General features: G+C 40.4%; 1 protein-coding gene across 4 annotated transcripts in view; it reads right to left on the reverse strand.

Annotated features, from left to right (window-relative positions):
• Nucleotides 1-16,657, reverse strand: part of Mast4 (microtubule associated serine/threonine kinase family member 4) — a 558,123-nt gene that overhangs the window by 472,820 nt on the left and 68,646 nt on the right. The window lies entirely within an intron of this gene.

Consider the following 16,657-nt stretch of genomic DNA (forward strand, 5'->3'; position numbering starts at 1 on the left):
GGCTACATTTTTAATTCTATGCCATGTGATGGAGTCAAACATTTCCTTTTCCTTGGAAGAGAACTGCAGTATAAAGTATGCCTCTTTCCGCAGAGATAGGCAGTAAGACACCTCTCCCAAACACAGTTCCCCAACATGAATCAAAGGTCAAAATTATTTGAATCTAATATTCTCTATGAAATACCAACTCCAATACCACCATTCTGTGGGGGAATGATCTCCTCTGCCTATTCTTATTTTACTAAAGAAGTCTTCTAGAAAAAAAAAATTCTCTAGAAAGTAAGCAAAGTGGTTGTCTTTGTGTCCATTAAAATAATTATGCTAATGTTTTATTTTTAAATGTCTGTCACTTCCTCCCAGCTCCATTTTCTCTGATTCTTTAGAATTTACCAGACTATCTTTATAGAACTCTCTGATCCTGAGTGTAGCTATTTTTTGGGTAAGTCTTCATGCCAACCCTAACTCATTGTTCTTGTTTTTATGCCAGAAGAATGTACTAGAATCCCAGAGGCCGGCATCATGTCCTTTTAAGCCTCAGGAGCTTAGGTTGGCTGCTGAGAAGCAGATCCTAACTAAACACCAGAAACACTGGCTCTCTACAGAATTTCCTTTTGTGTTTGTTTGTTTTTCTTTCTTTTTGTTTAAGACATGGTCTCTTTCTGTTGCCCAGACTGGCCTTGAACTCCTGGCCTCAAGTGATCATCCTACCTCAGCCTTACAAGTAGCTGGCACCCCAAGCACATGCCACTGCACCTGGCTTATTGCAGCACTTGTCAACCATGAAAATGACCCCACCCCTTTACTCTTCCCCCTATTCTTCTATTGTAAACTCTTAGAAATTACCAGCTTTACTCTTTCCAGGAATTCTGGGATGAAAATGAAGATCCTTCTGCTTATAATTGACAAAGCCATTGTTACATTTTATATGCATGACTAATTAGGCCCCTGACTGGCAATCAGCTCTTTAGGCAATTTGTAAACCCTGATTTTTAGGCAAAAGTATATGTATAAAACATATACATGGACCTACACTCACATTCACAATGCATATATGTACATAAATATTCAAATTCCTTCCAGAGCAATTTATGCACCTTATTTCCAAACACATTTAATTGAACCTACTGTTGCTTCAAATAAAATTTCTACTTAATTGGTAACTGTGTGTGAATTATTAACAAGTGCTCTTTGAGAATAGAGCATAAAAAGAGAAGAGAGACAGAAGCTCTTGGTATAGCAGGAAGATTAGTGACTGCAACTCCCCAGCTTCTCCTGCCTGTGGCTGTATAATAGGTTCCTTTCTTTTCCTTCAGTGTCACTGTCAGCCTTTACTTGTTGTGGACAGCCCTCCTTGGATGGCTGCACAGGAAGAGGACCATTTGGATCTGCAGTCTCTTTGGATGGAAAGATGCTGAAACAGGTTCTGGCCCTCAAAAGAGATTGACCATCCTTCAACATCCCCTACCTGTACGGTGCCTTTTAAAACAGGCTGCAGGTTAGTCTTTACAGGAGCAAAGCCTTTTCTCCAGCATTGATGTGGTTTGAGTGTGTCCCCCAAAAGTTCATGAATTGAAAATTTAATCCCCAGATTTATATGTTAATGTAATTTAGAGGCCTGGCCTTTGGGAGGTAATGTGGCTTAGATAAAGCCATGAGGGATGGGGCACCATGATGGCATTAGTGGTTTTATAAAGGAAAAGGAAGAGAGACCTGGCAACAAGAATGCCCTTGACAGATGCAGAGATACTGTGCCATGCTCTGGGACTTTTCAGCCTCCAGAATCATGAGCCACATAAACTTCTATTCTTTATAAATTACTCCATCTCAGGTATTTTGTTGTAGCCACAGAAAACAAAATAAGACAAACATCTAAGAGATTAGGGTAAAAACACAAGACTCAGGTATTCTGATATTGTGATTGCTGTGCCCCACCCTCATGTCATTTTATAAAGAAATAGACTGGGTGAACAGGAAGGATGACCTAGATAAAGATGGGCCAGCACTGACTAACTGCACTGTCGCCATCACAGCTCATTTCTGAACCATCCCCATTCCTCCTGGCACTTCCCTCTTGTCAGCTGAGCTGTGTCTTTTAGTATGAGAAGCACAGATATAAAGCAATTAGGGCCTAGGAAACACATTCAGGATAAAGCCTTCAGCTAAACAAGGGCAGAACACAAGTTAATCCTGAGGATTTCCGTCAGTGGTTTTCAAACATTGGTGGGGTGACAAGGGGACGTCTCTTTCAAATGCAGGTGGCTGACCTTATCCCACTCCAGCCCTCCCACACTGATCCAATCATTCTGGAGTGGGGCCCACTCAGGAATCTGCATTCTCATCAGCCCCAAGGCATGTGATGTAAGTGGCCCCAGGGCCACACAGGGTAGACACAGACTCGAGTCATCCCTGTTCAGCAGCTGGGGAAGCAACTCTAGATTCACTGGGAGATCTGAATTCAAGTCATGATTCACTTGCTTAGAAGTTACAGGGCCTGAGACAAGCCATGCCATCTCTGTAGGTCTCTTTCTATTAAATGAGAGCAGAAATCATTCCTAAGGGTCCCTTCTACCTCTAAAGTACTGTCACTGTGAAAAGTGCTTGTGATAGTAAACCTGGCAACCTGATACATTTTTGCTTTACAAATTCACAAAGTAAGCACCTTTGGTATACATATGCACAGGCCCAGGCAGGAAAGGTAAGGTCAAGCTGGATTTGGTATGTTGTTAGTATCTCCTGGAATCAAATACATTCTTTAGCCTGGTCCCCCTTGAGGCCACAGGCATGCAACACCATGACTGAGAGGTCATAGGTACAAGCTGCTACTCGGAAGGGCATCAGCAAATGACCCAGATGGCAGGAGCCCCTCACTCTTGGGCCCCACTGACCCCATGGACTGCCTTCATGCATTCTTGTTACAAGTAAAGGTAACTCCTCTAGAGAAGGCTCCCAAAAGATCTTTCATGAAAAGAACTTCTACTGAACCCAAGAGAACACTGGTAGACATTGATGAAGCAGTTTTTACATTTTTCCACCTCAGGCTTCCTTTGTGGGGGGGGGGGGGGGGTGACTCCACAAAGACGGAAGGAACACCTCTCATGCTTCAGCATGAGCAAAACATCACAAAGAGCTCTTCTCCTTCACCCCATACACACAGCACTTGCTCACTGTTCTCTGTGAAATCAGGGCTTGTTTGTTCAGTAAATAAAGCGTCTGCATTAATAGGGGATTTAAAGAAGCTGGAGGGGAAAGGCCTTGCCCTAAAAAAAGATCTGTGGCTAGCGCCGACTCTCAGTGAGAAGCTGAATTGACATTCTCATTCCCTCTTTAATTACTAGGGGAGGGGGGTGCTGGCAGCAGGTGCAGAGGGGACTGCCAATGAGGTTAGGAGGTACCCTAGAGGACAAAGGGAGTCGGAGAAAGACAATGAGTGACAGCACAGATACAGGTTTAGCAACTGCTGCCTGGCTCTCCCCTTATTTTCTTCTAAGACAACCAAATAAATTAGATTACAAACCAGTGAATCCTATACAAAAGAAAGTCAACAGAATTCTGCCTCAATTTAGTGTATCCTTCTAGTTTGAGATGAGCCAGGAACTAATAAGTTGAGGGGAACCCAGGTCCAGAGCAAGTGTATTCCCATCCTTTCCCCAGCTTGCTCACCAATTTAGGTGCTCTATTTCAGATCTACTCCATAAGCCTGAGCCAAACAATTAAAACAAATTCACAAAGTAAGCACCTTTGGTATACATATGAACAGGCCCAGGCAGGAGAGGTAAGGTCAAGCTGGATTTGGTATGCTGTTAGTATCTCCTGGAATCAAATGCATTTGATTTTCTGTTTCTCTGTTAAGGATATACAGTTCTCCCTCCTTCTGTAAGGTGCACACGATGCATCAGTCTTTGCTCAACAGAGAGGTCAGGAGCCGATTTATACTGAGAAAGTTTGTAAATTTATGCACCATAGAAAAAGAACGTGTTAAGTCAAATTAATGTTAACCTGTAACATTAAAAATAAAAAGCCTACACTGAGCTTAGGGATTCAGAACATGGGCTTCAGAGGATGATGAATGTCATCAGTCCCATGGGGCTGGACAAGGCTAGAGACAGATGACAGTCCTGCACGCGTGTCTGCTACAGAGGATGAGCAGCAAGTGTTCGTGCTCAGAAGCACAGAGCTAATGGCCTCCAGACTGGGAGCCTGCACCCCACCAAGAAGCTTACAGCTTCCTCCCCTTCAGAATCCTGGGGATGGTGTGACTATGGCCATCTTCCACATAGCAGGAACGCTTTAGAATTCTCAGATTTATTGAATGTAAGTAGTGGTGAAGCAAGGAAGAGAGCTAAGGAGTTATGGCAATTAGGAAGAAAAAAATTTCACCAGACTCCGCCTTCAGCACTACACACAGGGCAGCCTGTAGGGGCCTGCCATCTTCCCTTCTCAGGTAGGAAACCAAAGAAGGCAAGGCACTCACACAGAAGCTGCTCGCAGCCCACGCCCAGCACCAGAGCAGCTTCCAGAATAGCAGCTCTGAAACATCTTTCCAAAAACAAGGTGCCCTTGATTTGTAGCAGAACCCAAAGAGGTGTCTCCCCTTGGCCACTACTTCTGGGCAATTCTATCTCCCAAACATGACTGAGATCTGGTGACTGAGCCTCTCCTCACTCACCCCCTCTGCAGCTCTACTCCCTGCTCCTCTCTCTCCTGAACAATCACAAGATGCTCCTGCTTCAAGTCTCACACCATTTCCATCTGACTTCTCTGTCGGAGTAATCTCCTTCTTTCTTCCGAGGTTTACTAAGATACAATTGAAAAATTAAAATTGTATATATTTGTAGGATAAAGTATGATATTTTGATATATGTGATGTTGTGAAAAGATTAAATCAATCTCTTGAGCATATCCACCACCTCACATACTTGTCACTTGGGGTGAGACCATTTGGGGTCTGCTTAGCAAGTTTCACACATATTTATCATTAATATAGCACTAAGCTGTACAAGAGATCCCCAGAACTCATTCATCCAACTAGTTTGTACTCCCCAGCCCCACACCATGGCCATCACCATTCTTTCCTCTGCTTCTATGTATTCAACTTTTTTATATTCCACAAATAAGCAAGATCAAGCAGTGTTATCTTTCTGTTCCTGGATTATTTCACTTAGTATACTATCTTCCAGGTTTACCCATGTTGCTGCATATTAGAATAGTCCCTCAAAATCTCATCTGGTCATGGAACTCAAAGGCTTGAGATTCTTCAATACTCTCGATTCCCATAGAACTGGGAAATCCACCCTGCTGGATTTCACAATCACAGCAACCAGATCCCCTTTTTGCTATATTTTGAAAATGTTTTGTCCCCCCACCCCCAAACTCCTGCAGGAGTTCAATCCCTAATGTCTTATGTCAATGGTTTTAAGAGGGTAGAAATTAAATCCAGTTGTAGTGTTTACAGGTGGGGCCCTTGGAAAGTGATTAGATTGGGTCACTAGGGTACCAGCCCCCATGATTGGACCCCAGTGTCTGAGGAGAGAGAATGTATATAATCCTGCCATGGTGTTATGCAGCCCAGGGAGGACTCTCATTAAAACCTAGGCCATGCCATTTGAACCTGCACCTCCAGAACTGTGAGACAAAATAAACCTTTTTTTCTTTATAAAGTACCCTGCCTTTGGGTATTTCTATTATGTTAATGAAAATTAGACTAACATGCACCACCAGAGAATCTTAACTCAGGGGAGAGGTAGAGGGGTAAGTTCCAAGAATCTGCATTTTTAGGAGATTCTGTTAGAACTACATTATAAGTACCCTACTCTGAAGTTCAAACTGCAGGATTGCCCATTCCATCTTCAGGCCCACACCTCCTTCTTCAAACCTCTGCAGATGCTATTTTGATCTGGCTGTAGAGCCACCCTGTCAGAAGTATGCCTGGCTACATTGTATCCACCCGTGTAAACTGAGTTTAATCGTTAATTCTTTGGGAATGTCTCCCCAGACATACACCCTTCCTCTGGGCATCCCAAGCTCTCTTTGTATAGCAGTTATAACACATTATATTTCCTTTTCAATCTCCCCTCCCAGTTCTGGAACTGCAAGATTGGTACTCTTTTATTTTTAAATAAAAATTAAATGCTACCTTGACACACAGTAGGCACTCAAAAAATGTTGCCAACCAAATTTTGAATAAATGAACAAATGCACAAACTCTGAGCAAATCCAAAATGGCTGGTTGGCAGTGTTGAGCCCCAGTCTTTCATTATTCCAGGACAATCAATACAAAGAGAGGTTAGTTAGAGAGGAAGACACATACCAAAGGAGTGAAATTAGTCCTGAAGTCAGCACAGATTTTTGTAAGACAGCTTTTGGTGACTGTGCATTTCCAGCTGTTGAAACTTGGGGATCTTTTATAAGGCTGTAATTTTCAAATCATGACTGTAAGCTAACTACTTTTATGCTAGTCTCCCTCAATAAATATTATTGCTGGAGAAGACACATGCACTTGTTTGCATCATTAAGGCCAAAAACCTTGAAAATAACACTTTTTAAACTTTTAATTTTCATTCTGGGCATTTGTGCCAGAAGCCTCCTTAGCATCAGTAACAGTTGCAGGAGGCAATCTATGAATGTCCACTGAGGAAGAAGATGAACCACAGAGGCAACAAAGTACACAAAACCCCAAAAAGCTACCCCTCCACAAATGACCTTCAAAAAGGAGCTGCTTTATGAACACACCCGTTAGCCCAACTCCCAACACTGAACAATGAATCAATAAGTAATTTTCTTGACAGCACCATTATTTCACAATTTGTATATTTTAAAGTATGAAAGAGACTTCTCTAGGTCTCTGGCAAATTAAAATCCCATAACAATTACCTTTATAATTTACTTGATCAGGCAGGCAATTCTAACACCTTAACAATAAAAGTTATAAATTTAGAATAAAATGCCTTTAATATGAAAACTACAAGTCTCCTCAAGAGCAGCCACTTGTCTTACGGCAGCCTGGTGCCAATTAGGAAAATTTCCTTTGCAACAAGTGCTCTGCTTGATTGGTTTATGATTCCATCTCCCCAAATCAAATATTTATCGTCTCATGTTGCTCTTTATTAATCTTCCCCTGCAGTTTTATAATGAATTAATACCCCCAGGTTTGAAAGCTATTCTGAGTTCTTCACCAACCTTATACAGATATTAAGATTTTCAATAGCCTGGTGAGGAAAAGAGTGTTGGGGAACATGCTCTTTCAGGGAGTCTGAAGACCTGTGAAATTAACATGGGCAAATATACTCATGAAGTGTTTTGGCTTTCTGCAGTGGCTGAATTGGTCACAACTAGTAATCACAAGTGATGTGCAACCTCTTCCTTCCCTTGGAGATGCAGCCAGCTCTTGGCCATGGAAACCTCTTATTCACAACTGACCTCCACTTCAAGCTCCTCATTCCCTGGTCCCACCTCCTACTTCTGCTTCCAGACACAGCTACCACGCCTTTTACTCCTCAAGGACAATCACTCATTTTCTTAACTTCCTTTATATGCCAAGCTTTGCCATCTACTTGCATTTTGGTCACTCTGCCCCAAAGAGCCTTCTTGAGTATCCAGAATTGATAAATATTTCACGTCCTTTGAGCCACACCAAAGAGATTAGGGCAAATCTCCCCTTTGTGAAGGGCATTTTCTTTCCACAAACACACCGTAAGATCACCTTAAGAGTTTTATTATTATTATTATTATATTATTAAAATATCACACTATTGACTCTTACAAAGTGCTCTCATTCAACTAAAATGTTGAAGGCGTTTTCATGTGATGCTCTTGAGTGGTTACTTCATCCGTCACCTAGATGCAGCTGGTTTTCTGAACATCAGAACAAAATGTGATATTTATTCCCTATTAAATTTCATCCTTTTAATTCCGCTCTTTGTTTCAGCTCACAGGGATCTTTTTGGATCCTACTTCTCTTCATCAGTGCACTTACTATCCCTTCCAACTTAACTTCAAAAGCAGATTTGATGAGCCTTCCCCCTGATGTTCCAGGCCAATTCATTAAGGAGCCAGGCCCCCTCCCTTGAGATGCCTCAAGGCATCACACACATTACCCAACACTCCTTGGACTCAGATGTTCAATTAGCTATGATTCACACACCAGGCTTGTGGGGAGTTCAGCAAAGGTCTTCTAAAATTCAGAATAATCGTTTTTGCACTGAGGAATCGCATCAAAGAAGATAAGTCTCATCTGATATGACCAACCCACAGTTAACTGCTCTGGTTCCTGGTATGATCTCTCTCTCTTCCTATGAGGACTGCAGCGAAAACCTGCCGTTCCTTTCAGCTGTCCAGTATCTGAACACCCTTCCTATGTTTGAGGGTTCTTCCAGTGAGAGGGTCATGGTAGGGATGGGAGACCTTCACCTTCTATTAAGGAGGATTAAAAAAGGAAGTTAACTACTTACATGGGTTTCCAGAACACAGGAAGCTAAACCAGGGACAAGCTCAGTAAACAGCTGTGCCTATCAAAGACTCTGGGTTTGGAGTAAAGGGCACAGACAAGCCAGGGCAGCCTGGAATGCGTCCACAGGAGGCATGATGCCAGCATGTGCCATGAACATCCAACTGGGGCTCCAAGAGTAGGGGCCAAAGCATCTGCTTCCTAAAAGTTCCATTCCCTCAATAGGGCTGGCTGGACTTCCCAGGTGTTTGCCATTTCCCAAGACTGATTCCTGGTCTTCCCATCAAAATAACCAATATTCTTCTAATAATCACAGCTCTATTTATTCTGAGTTGGTTTCAGTTTGTGGCAACCAAGGACTCTGACTGAGAATTGCCTCACAGTCTATGGGTCAGTCAGTTTAGAATTCTGCCCAGAGTCCATATGAACACAGCAGAATCCACCTGCTAACCCTTTTGAATAGCAGGCAGGACCAGGCTCCTCACTCCCCAGGAGTTCTACAAGATGGATCAGCTATGAATTCAGCAAGTACACCTATAGATTTTTCTCTTTCAGGACACTGAGATGCAAACAGAATCTGAACTCGTTCAGACAAGAAACGTTCATGTCCAACTTTTCACTCATCTTAGGTTTCTAATCCCTCTTTCCAAAGTCATCTCCCTTTCCAATTCTCTTATCATTTCTTTATGAAGAAAGCAAAAGCATATGAGAAGTCTGGCATTTTTCTTTCCTGTTACCATTCAGATACTACAAAAAAAAAAAAAATAGTCTTACTCTTCAGATACTACCAAAAAAAAAAAAATAGTCTTACTCTTCGTGTTTTTTTTCCCTTTGCATAGCTAAGTAGTTTCTGCCAACAGAGGTCCAGAACTCTCTCATAACAAACTGAGCAGGTGAAATGGGAGACAGTTACTCTCTTAAGGCCCACCACCTCCCCCACCCAAACTTGGTCGTTACACTTTGCTCCAGAACAGACCAGTAAAACACTTAATTCCCAATTTGCGCTTCCCAAGTTTGGACTTTCAAACTTCCCATGCAGTATATCTGTTTTTAAGAAAATATCAGAAAATATCTATACCTCAATGACTAGCCATGTTCTTGTCAAGCTTTAACTTTCACATTATGTATCTAAGTTTTTTCTAGAGAAACAAAATTGAGTAAATAAACTTGCAATTGATGACTTTTGTCTTTTGGGGAACCTTAAGCTATATGACCCTATTTCAAAATGTTTAATCCTAAAAACACAAGGTATAGTTTCATGTGAATGACCACTTGGTCATTGTAAAAGAATATTAAAGCTCAAAAGTCATGCAACATTACAACTGTAAGCAATATAAAATAGAAAACATGTAAATCCATACAAATAAAAAGATGCACATTAAAGTGATTGCCTACAGGGGCTGTGGAAAATAAAAATGAACTATGGGATAAAAGGACAAGGAGGGAAAAAGAAAGGGCATGTCATTTAATAAAACTTTTAACTTATAAAGTGAAAATAATATTTCCCTGGTGTCAATAGTCAAAAGGGGGGTTTTCTTTGGGAGTTCAGGAAGGCTATGCATGTATCCATAGATGATCTGGGGAAATCTAACAAGCTAAAACCCATGTACATGAGTGTAAGTCAGCTGTATTTCATTTCTTGCACTCAACACTGACTGAACATGGTTTAGATTCAGAGAAACACCAGATAGTACATAAAACACACTGTGTTTAAATTAAACAAAATTAAGGCACTTAGAAGGATTTGAAAAAAATATTCATGCACATCTTTGTTTCTAACTCAGCTAAAAATGGGGAAAAATGAGTCATTTTGCCAATGTAAGATATTTGACAAGATGCTTTCAAAAAATTAAACGTTTTTTTTTTCCAAATTTTGAATAACACTAAGTACCTTATAGAATTGGTCATGCGTAACACAGTGTAGGCTAATGAAACACATACTCTTGAACCAGTTGGTAAATCTTTTAGATTTTCTTTCCAAATTAAATTGGGGAAAAAATTAACTTGGACATTGTATAAGATCACAGTACCTTGCTGGAGGGAGCTCAATTTAACCTCTCATAGTTCTCTTTCAGTCATGGATGTTATGTGTTTTGTGGTAGTGTGGCAGTGGTTAACTCTTGAAAGAAAATCATTATTTCAATAACCATATTTCTATACTAAACAAAACAATATTTCATTGCTGTGGCAAGCTCTATGGACTAGCTACCAAAAATCCATTCACAGCCTCTCCTTGCTTATTAACCTCTAACACATAATTCGATGATTCCCAGACATCCTGGAAAGGAGGAGTAAACATGGGACCCAGTTTTGATCAATGGAATAGCAATTGCTAAGATGAGTCTTAAAAGATTTTCTAATAGAAGGACAGTATAGCTGACAAGGGCCCCTTCTGCCCTCACCCTTCCTTCATCTTCCCATTGGAATATAGTTGCAATGCCTGGAAATGGAGCAGGAGGGCAAAACATTCCCAAGGATGGGTAGATGGGAAGGCAAGGACTCCTCCTTGGATGACACCCCTGAGCAGTACACAGTTATAGGCCATCTACTTCCAGATTTCTTATTAAATGCAAGAGGCAAATTTCTTATTATCAATGCCACTATTAGCTAGGTTTTAGCTAAACACATTCCAAATGCAACAGCCATTTAAAAAGTAGAAAAACTGTAGCAATGCAAAAACTCTTTAAGAGCATATTAAATGAAAAAGATGATAAATGGCATGTACATCATCATAGCAAATACAAGAAAAAAAAACTGATGCATTTGATCCAAAATTAAATAGGAATGAACAAAGTAAAAAAAAAAAACAACAACATTTGCATGAGGAGGTAGACCTTCCTATGAGTAAAGTGACAAAATAATTTATATTTCCAAATCAGTATACTTTAGAGTGAAAAGGAGCACTACTATTAATAATTACACTGAGATAAGTGTAAATGGAGACTATCCCAGGTGTGCTGCAATATACAAGTAAAGTTTTCAGTCTGTTCAAAAACTTTTCAAGTAACATCATTATCTCACCTTTTTTAATTACAAAAGAGCAAAAGATTCACATGTCCTTTCTCTAGCTGGCGATCATTCACAGTCCTTCACCTTCTTTGGAACATACTCTCTGCTTGTCCTTATAAGGAAGTCAGTGCAAAATAGCTCTAGTGAGATACACTGCTGGAATCCTCAATGAAAAGAAAGCCCTTACTTCATATTGACCTATATGCCTTCAATTAAAAATAGCTTTTCTGAGAAATTCTTCAGCCAAAATATTCTTGTAAACTAGCTTTTGATCCAAAAGATAATAGTTCGTGTTCACCAGGTAACATAATTAATGACTTCTAGAATCCTGATTTATTACAAACTCTGAAAGAAAATGATCCACCCAAGAGAAAAGTAGATCAAAGTTGAAGGGCTGATAAATCACACAAATTAACGTGATTATAATGAAAATTAAAATACCTTAATTATATGTTTCTCTTTTTTTAAAGAGAGAGTGAGTGAGTGAGAGAGAGAGAGAGAGAGAGAGAATTTTTTTTAATATATGTATTTTTTTATTTTATAGTTCTCGGCGGACACAACATCTTTGTTTGTATGTGGTGCTGAGGATCGAACCTGGGCCGCACGCATGCCAGGCAAGCGCACTACTGCTTGAGCCACATCCCCAGCCCAAATTATATGTTTCTTCAAACTCAGACCCACACACAACTGAGGAGTGGTTATTTGTACCACTGGATAAAGTCTGTAAGAGCCATGCCTAATCCAAACTTGAAGAGCCATTTCTACTTGACCTTGGAACATTTTTTTTCTTCTTATACTTTCTTTTAAACAAGATGAGGACACACAGGACTGTCACTCTCCATAATAGACTCACAAAAATTATAACCACATAGTGCAGAAGGTTAATTGTCACAGCTTCCCTGGGACTCACCCCAGTTCTGCAGCATAAACCACCAAATCTTGAGTAAGACATTAGGAATTTCTGCACGTCCCCTCAGCACATGGCTTCGCAGGCGCATCTCTCCTAACCTTTCCTACTACCTGAATGCTAGAAAGACATTCGACTTCACACTTGGGAAGGGGGATCAGCTTTGTCCTTAGACTTGGCCTTTGCCTGCTTTTCCCCTGGAACACTCCTAGTCCTCACTCAAGGCTCAAATTAAAAGCCACCTTTCAAATGCTTATGTCCTGTGACCCAGGCAAAGGGAAAATTTCTTCTGTGCTTCTCACCCTATCCAGCTTTCTCATCCCAGGTACAGTTTCTCTTTGGCTCTTCAGAGCTCTCCAGGTACCTAATAATTTCCTTTTCTCTGGGGTGGGCATTGCAGAGCAGCATTTCAAACCTTCTCTTCATCCAGAGGTTCATGTATATATCCTCCTCACCTTCTCACCCCAGTGCCAGCAGCCTGGGCTCCACCTGCTTTCCTGGGCTTTGATCCCTGCCATCTGCATCTGCTGAGCCCAAGAGATAGAATCTTTACAGCCATATTGCTGCAACCTTCCACCATTCTTCCTATACCATCCTCACCAGCCCCATCCCATAGCCACCATCCCTGACTCTGATCTGACCCCAAAGAGTCCCAGATATGCTTCAGCTATGCAGTCTATGATAATTAGTTTTATATCATAATAAAACACTTGAGATACTCAATTCAAAGAGAAAAGGTTTATTCTGACTCAGTTTTGTATGCTCCAGACTATTATAGGTTGGCCCCATTGCTTTGGAGCTGCAGTGAGGCAGTACATCATGGCAAGAACATTTGGCACAGCAAAACCATTCACCCCAAGGACCAGAGGAGACAAAAGAGGAAGAAGAAGGGGCAAGGGTTCCACAATTCCATTCAACAGCATACCCCCAAACACCTAAAGACCTTCCAATAAGCCCCACCTCTCAAAGATTTCACCACCTTTCCAGTAGTCCACCCTGGGGACCAAGGCTTCAACAAATGGTCCTTTGGGAGACATTCAGTCCAAACTATAGCAGAGCCTTGCAAAGAAAACAGCTATGTGAAAACTGATAACCTTTTACTGTACAAAGTTATCTTCTCATTTTAAATCCATAGTAAGTATTGTAATACCTCCCACCACCACCAGAGGCACCCACTTTGTAGAAACCCTAGCACATTTCTAGATTTTGAGTCTCCCACGTTTCAGTTGAAGTTTACCCAGCTAGCCATTATTTGAGAAGACTACTCAGACTCCCTTTCTGTCTCTTTAAGAAGAGCTTCCCTGAAAACTAAGCCTGTGATGTTGTAGATGCTGCATGAGCAAAGTCACTCTATTAGGCTTAGTTCAACAATCTTCTAACTGAATTCTTACACAGACACTAGACTAAGATTTAGAAACAGGAACGAACCTATACTGTGGATTCTCACTATATCCACCCTTCCTTTTATTCTTAGAGCTTTGTAAATTTCATGCATTTTTGTTGTTGTTGTTATTCATTTGTTTATTCACTTTTTTCCTTCAGCAAGGCTAGGGTAGCATTCAGATTTTTCTCATCTGAGTTGCTCTGCTCTGTGGTGGACAAGTTCTGCTAAGCTCCACTGTGCCCAGTCTTCAGGCAATTAGCAGGTATCCATCAGATTCAACCAAGGCTAGGTGTCTGCTAAGCTCCACTGTGCCCAGTCTTCAGGCAATTAGCAGGTATCCATCAGATTCAGCCAAGGCTAGGTGTCCTCCCTCCTCCTGTTTCTTCTACTACCTCTGATTATCAAGTATATCATATTTTACAAACACAGACAGGTTTCCTAGGGTAACAAGTCTGATGACCTGAGAATTCTGTTACACAAAATTATATCAAACCAATTATTATCATTTAGAAATGAGGTGTCCCACCAAAGGTCCTATGTTAATGCAGGAGATGGAATGATTAGATCGTATGGACCATAACCTAATCAGTAGACTGATGCATTTGCTGGATTAATAATTTGAAGAGGTTACTGAGTAGAAAAGTGGGCTATGGTTAGAGGAAGTAGGTGACTGGGCACATGCCATGGGGATTATTTATTTTGTTCCTGATTCCTCCTGCTCTTTTGCTCTTTCTGTTTTCTGACTACAATGAGGTAAGCAGTTTTCCTCGCCACTGTCCTTCTGCCATGATGTTCTGTCTCACCTCCAGCCCAGAACAATGAAATCCAGCAATCACAGACTGAAACCTCTGAAACACAGAGTTAAAATAAATTTTTCCTTCTCTAAGTTGTTCTTGTTAGGTATTTTGGCCACAGCAACAAAAACTCATCACACCAATGACAGTTAACATTTTATCATTTTCTCTGTGTCAGGCACTATTCTACCCACTTTATGTGAATTAGCATTTAGACCCAATCACCTTGGGGTTAGTATCGTTTCTCTCCCTATTTTAAAGAAAATAAGACTGCCCCTTTGGGGGAATCTAATAGGACAGGAGGCATGCCCCCAAGGTAGCATGTCCTCATAGCCCTTCCAACCCTTTTTCATGTGAACACAAAGTACCAACCCAGACAAAAAAGCCATCCTTCATACCCTTTCTAAGCAGGCTTTGAGATGAGGTTCCAAATATCTTACACATTGTTTCAACTAAGAGTAAAATGTCTAAGCAAGTAGTTACATGTGAGAGATACTGAAAAGTTTATAAGCAAGATTTTCCAGGAATAAAAAATTTTGTATAAAATTCACTCAGAAATTATAGTTCACTACATTAAGCTTCCTGACCATGGGTATTTTTGCCTAATTATAAACATAAAGTCAAAGATAGAAATTATAACCCTAATTCTTGCTTTGCATCTCAAATTGTTATCATTATAAGATAAAATTATCCAAATTAGCACAACTTTCATTGCGCTCTGTGGTCTAGTATCTGGTACACAGCCAGGAGCAAATTTACTAATCCCTATAAATACTTTCTTCTTGGAATTTTTAATTTTTTTAATTTTTTATTTTTAGATAGATACAATATCTTTATTTTATTATTATGTGGTAACAAGAATCGAACCCAGTGTCTCACACATGGTAGATGAGCGCTGTACCTCAGAGCCACAATACCGGCCCCTCCTTTTTAATTCCTTTTTTGGAATTTAAGGGGGAGACTTTCCTTCATATATAGTGAACAGGAAGTGACTCAATAAATTAAGCAATCTAAAGTTCAATGCATAAGGAAAAAATTAAACAAACAATTGTGAAAGCGTACTCCAAAATGCAATTCTTTTAAAAGCTCAAATTACTATTGACAAATACTGGAGTTGGCCCTTCACATTTTTAATTTATGATGAACAGGTGAAAACGAATGGCACTTTGACAATGTACAAACCAAATGGAATTGCCATTTGCTGGAGAACAAAACATGGAGATATTCTTAGCAGCAGCAGCCCAATTCCACAGAGCAGAGTATTAAGCAAACAGGTATTGCCCCCAATCTTATGTGTCTGCAGTAAAAATGAACATGAACCTCAGTGGTAGTGGTGGGTGGTGGAGTAGGAACTCACCAGAGGATAACCAGGGGATAGCTGGAGATAAACCATGACTCTGGCTGCTACTTGGGAGGTTACAGTATCAGATAATGCTGTTAGTGGCATTTGGGGTCTACCCAACTCACATAAAAATATAAGGAAAAAAAAGAGAAGGGTCAAAAGAAATGTGAAAAGAAGATCATTATATATCCTAAAATGGGACTGAAGTTCATGAAAATGAATTAAAAAAAAATAAGGAATGTTTCCCCCAGAGTAACAAACTACTGGCAGTTATATTACAATACTGTACTTAGAATACACCATGGCAGTCTCTCAGTATCAGTCAGGGATTGGTTGCAGAATCTCCCACAGGAAACTCAATCTGAGGATATTCAAGTCTCTCATATAAAATGGTATACTCTTTGCATATAGCCTACATGCATCCATAAATATTTTAAATAATCTCTAGATTACTTATAATACTGAATACAATGTAAATGATGTGAAAATTGTTATAATACTATTTTGTTTAGGGAAGGATGGGGAAAACATCTATGTGTGTCCAGTACCAGTGAAACTTTTTTTTTTTCTCAAACATTTTTGATCAGCAATTGGTTGAATTTGAGCATGTGTAACCCACAAATATGTAAGGCTAACTCCATTGAATTACTCTAAATGGAATACTTAGACAGGTGTGAAGGGTAAGTCATCTGAAAGGAAAGCAAAGAATGAACACAAGGCCTATGCATTTTCTTGTACCATTCCTTAACTCTGTATCATCCCTTCGTGTCATGCAATG

This window comes from Marmota flaviventris, chromosome 5, assembly GCF_047511675.1.
Source record: "Marmota flaviventris isolate mMarFla1 chromosome 5, mMarFla1.hap1, whole genome shotgun sequence".
NCBI classification, from domain to species: Eukaryota; Metazoa; Chordata; class Mammalia; order Rodentia; family Sciuridae; genus Marmota; species Marmota flaviventris.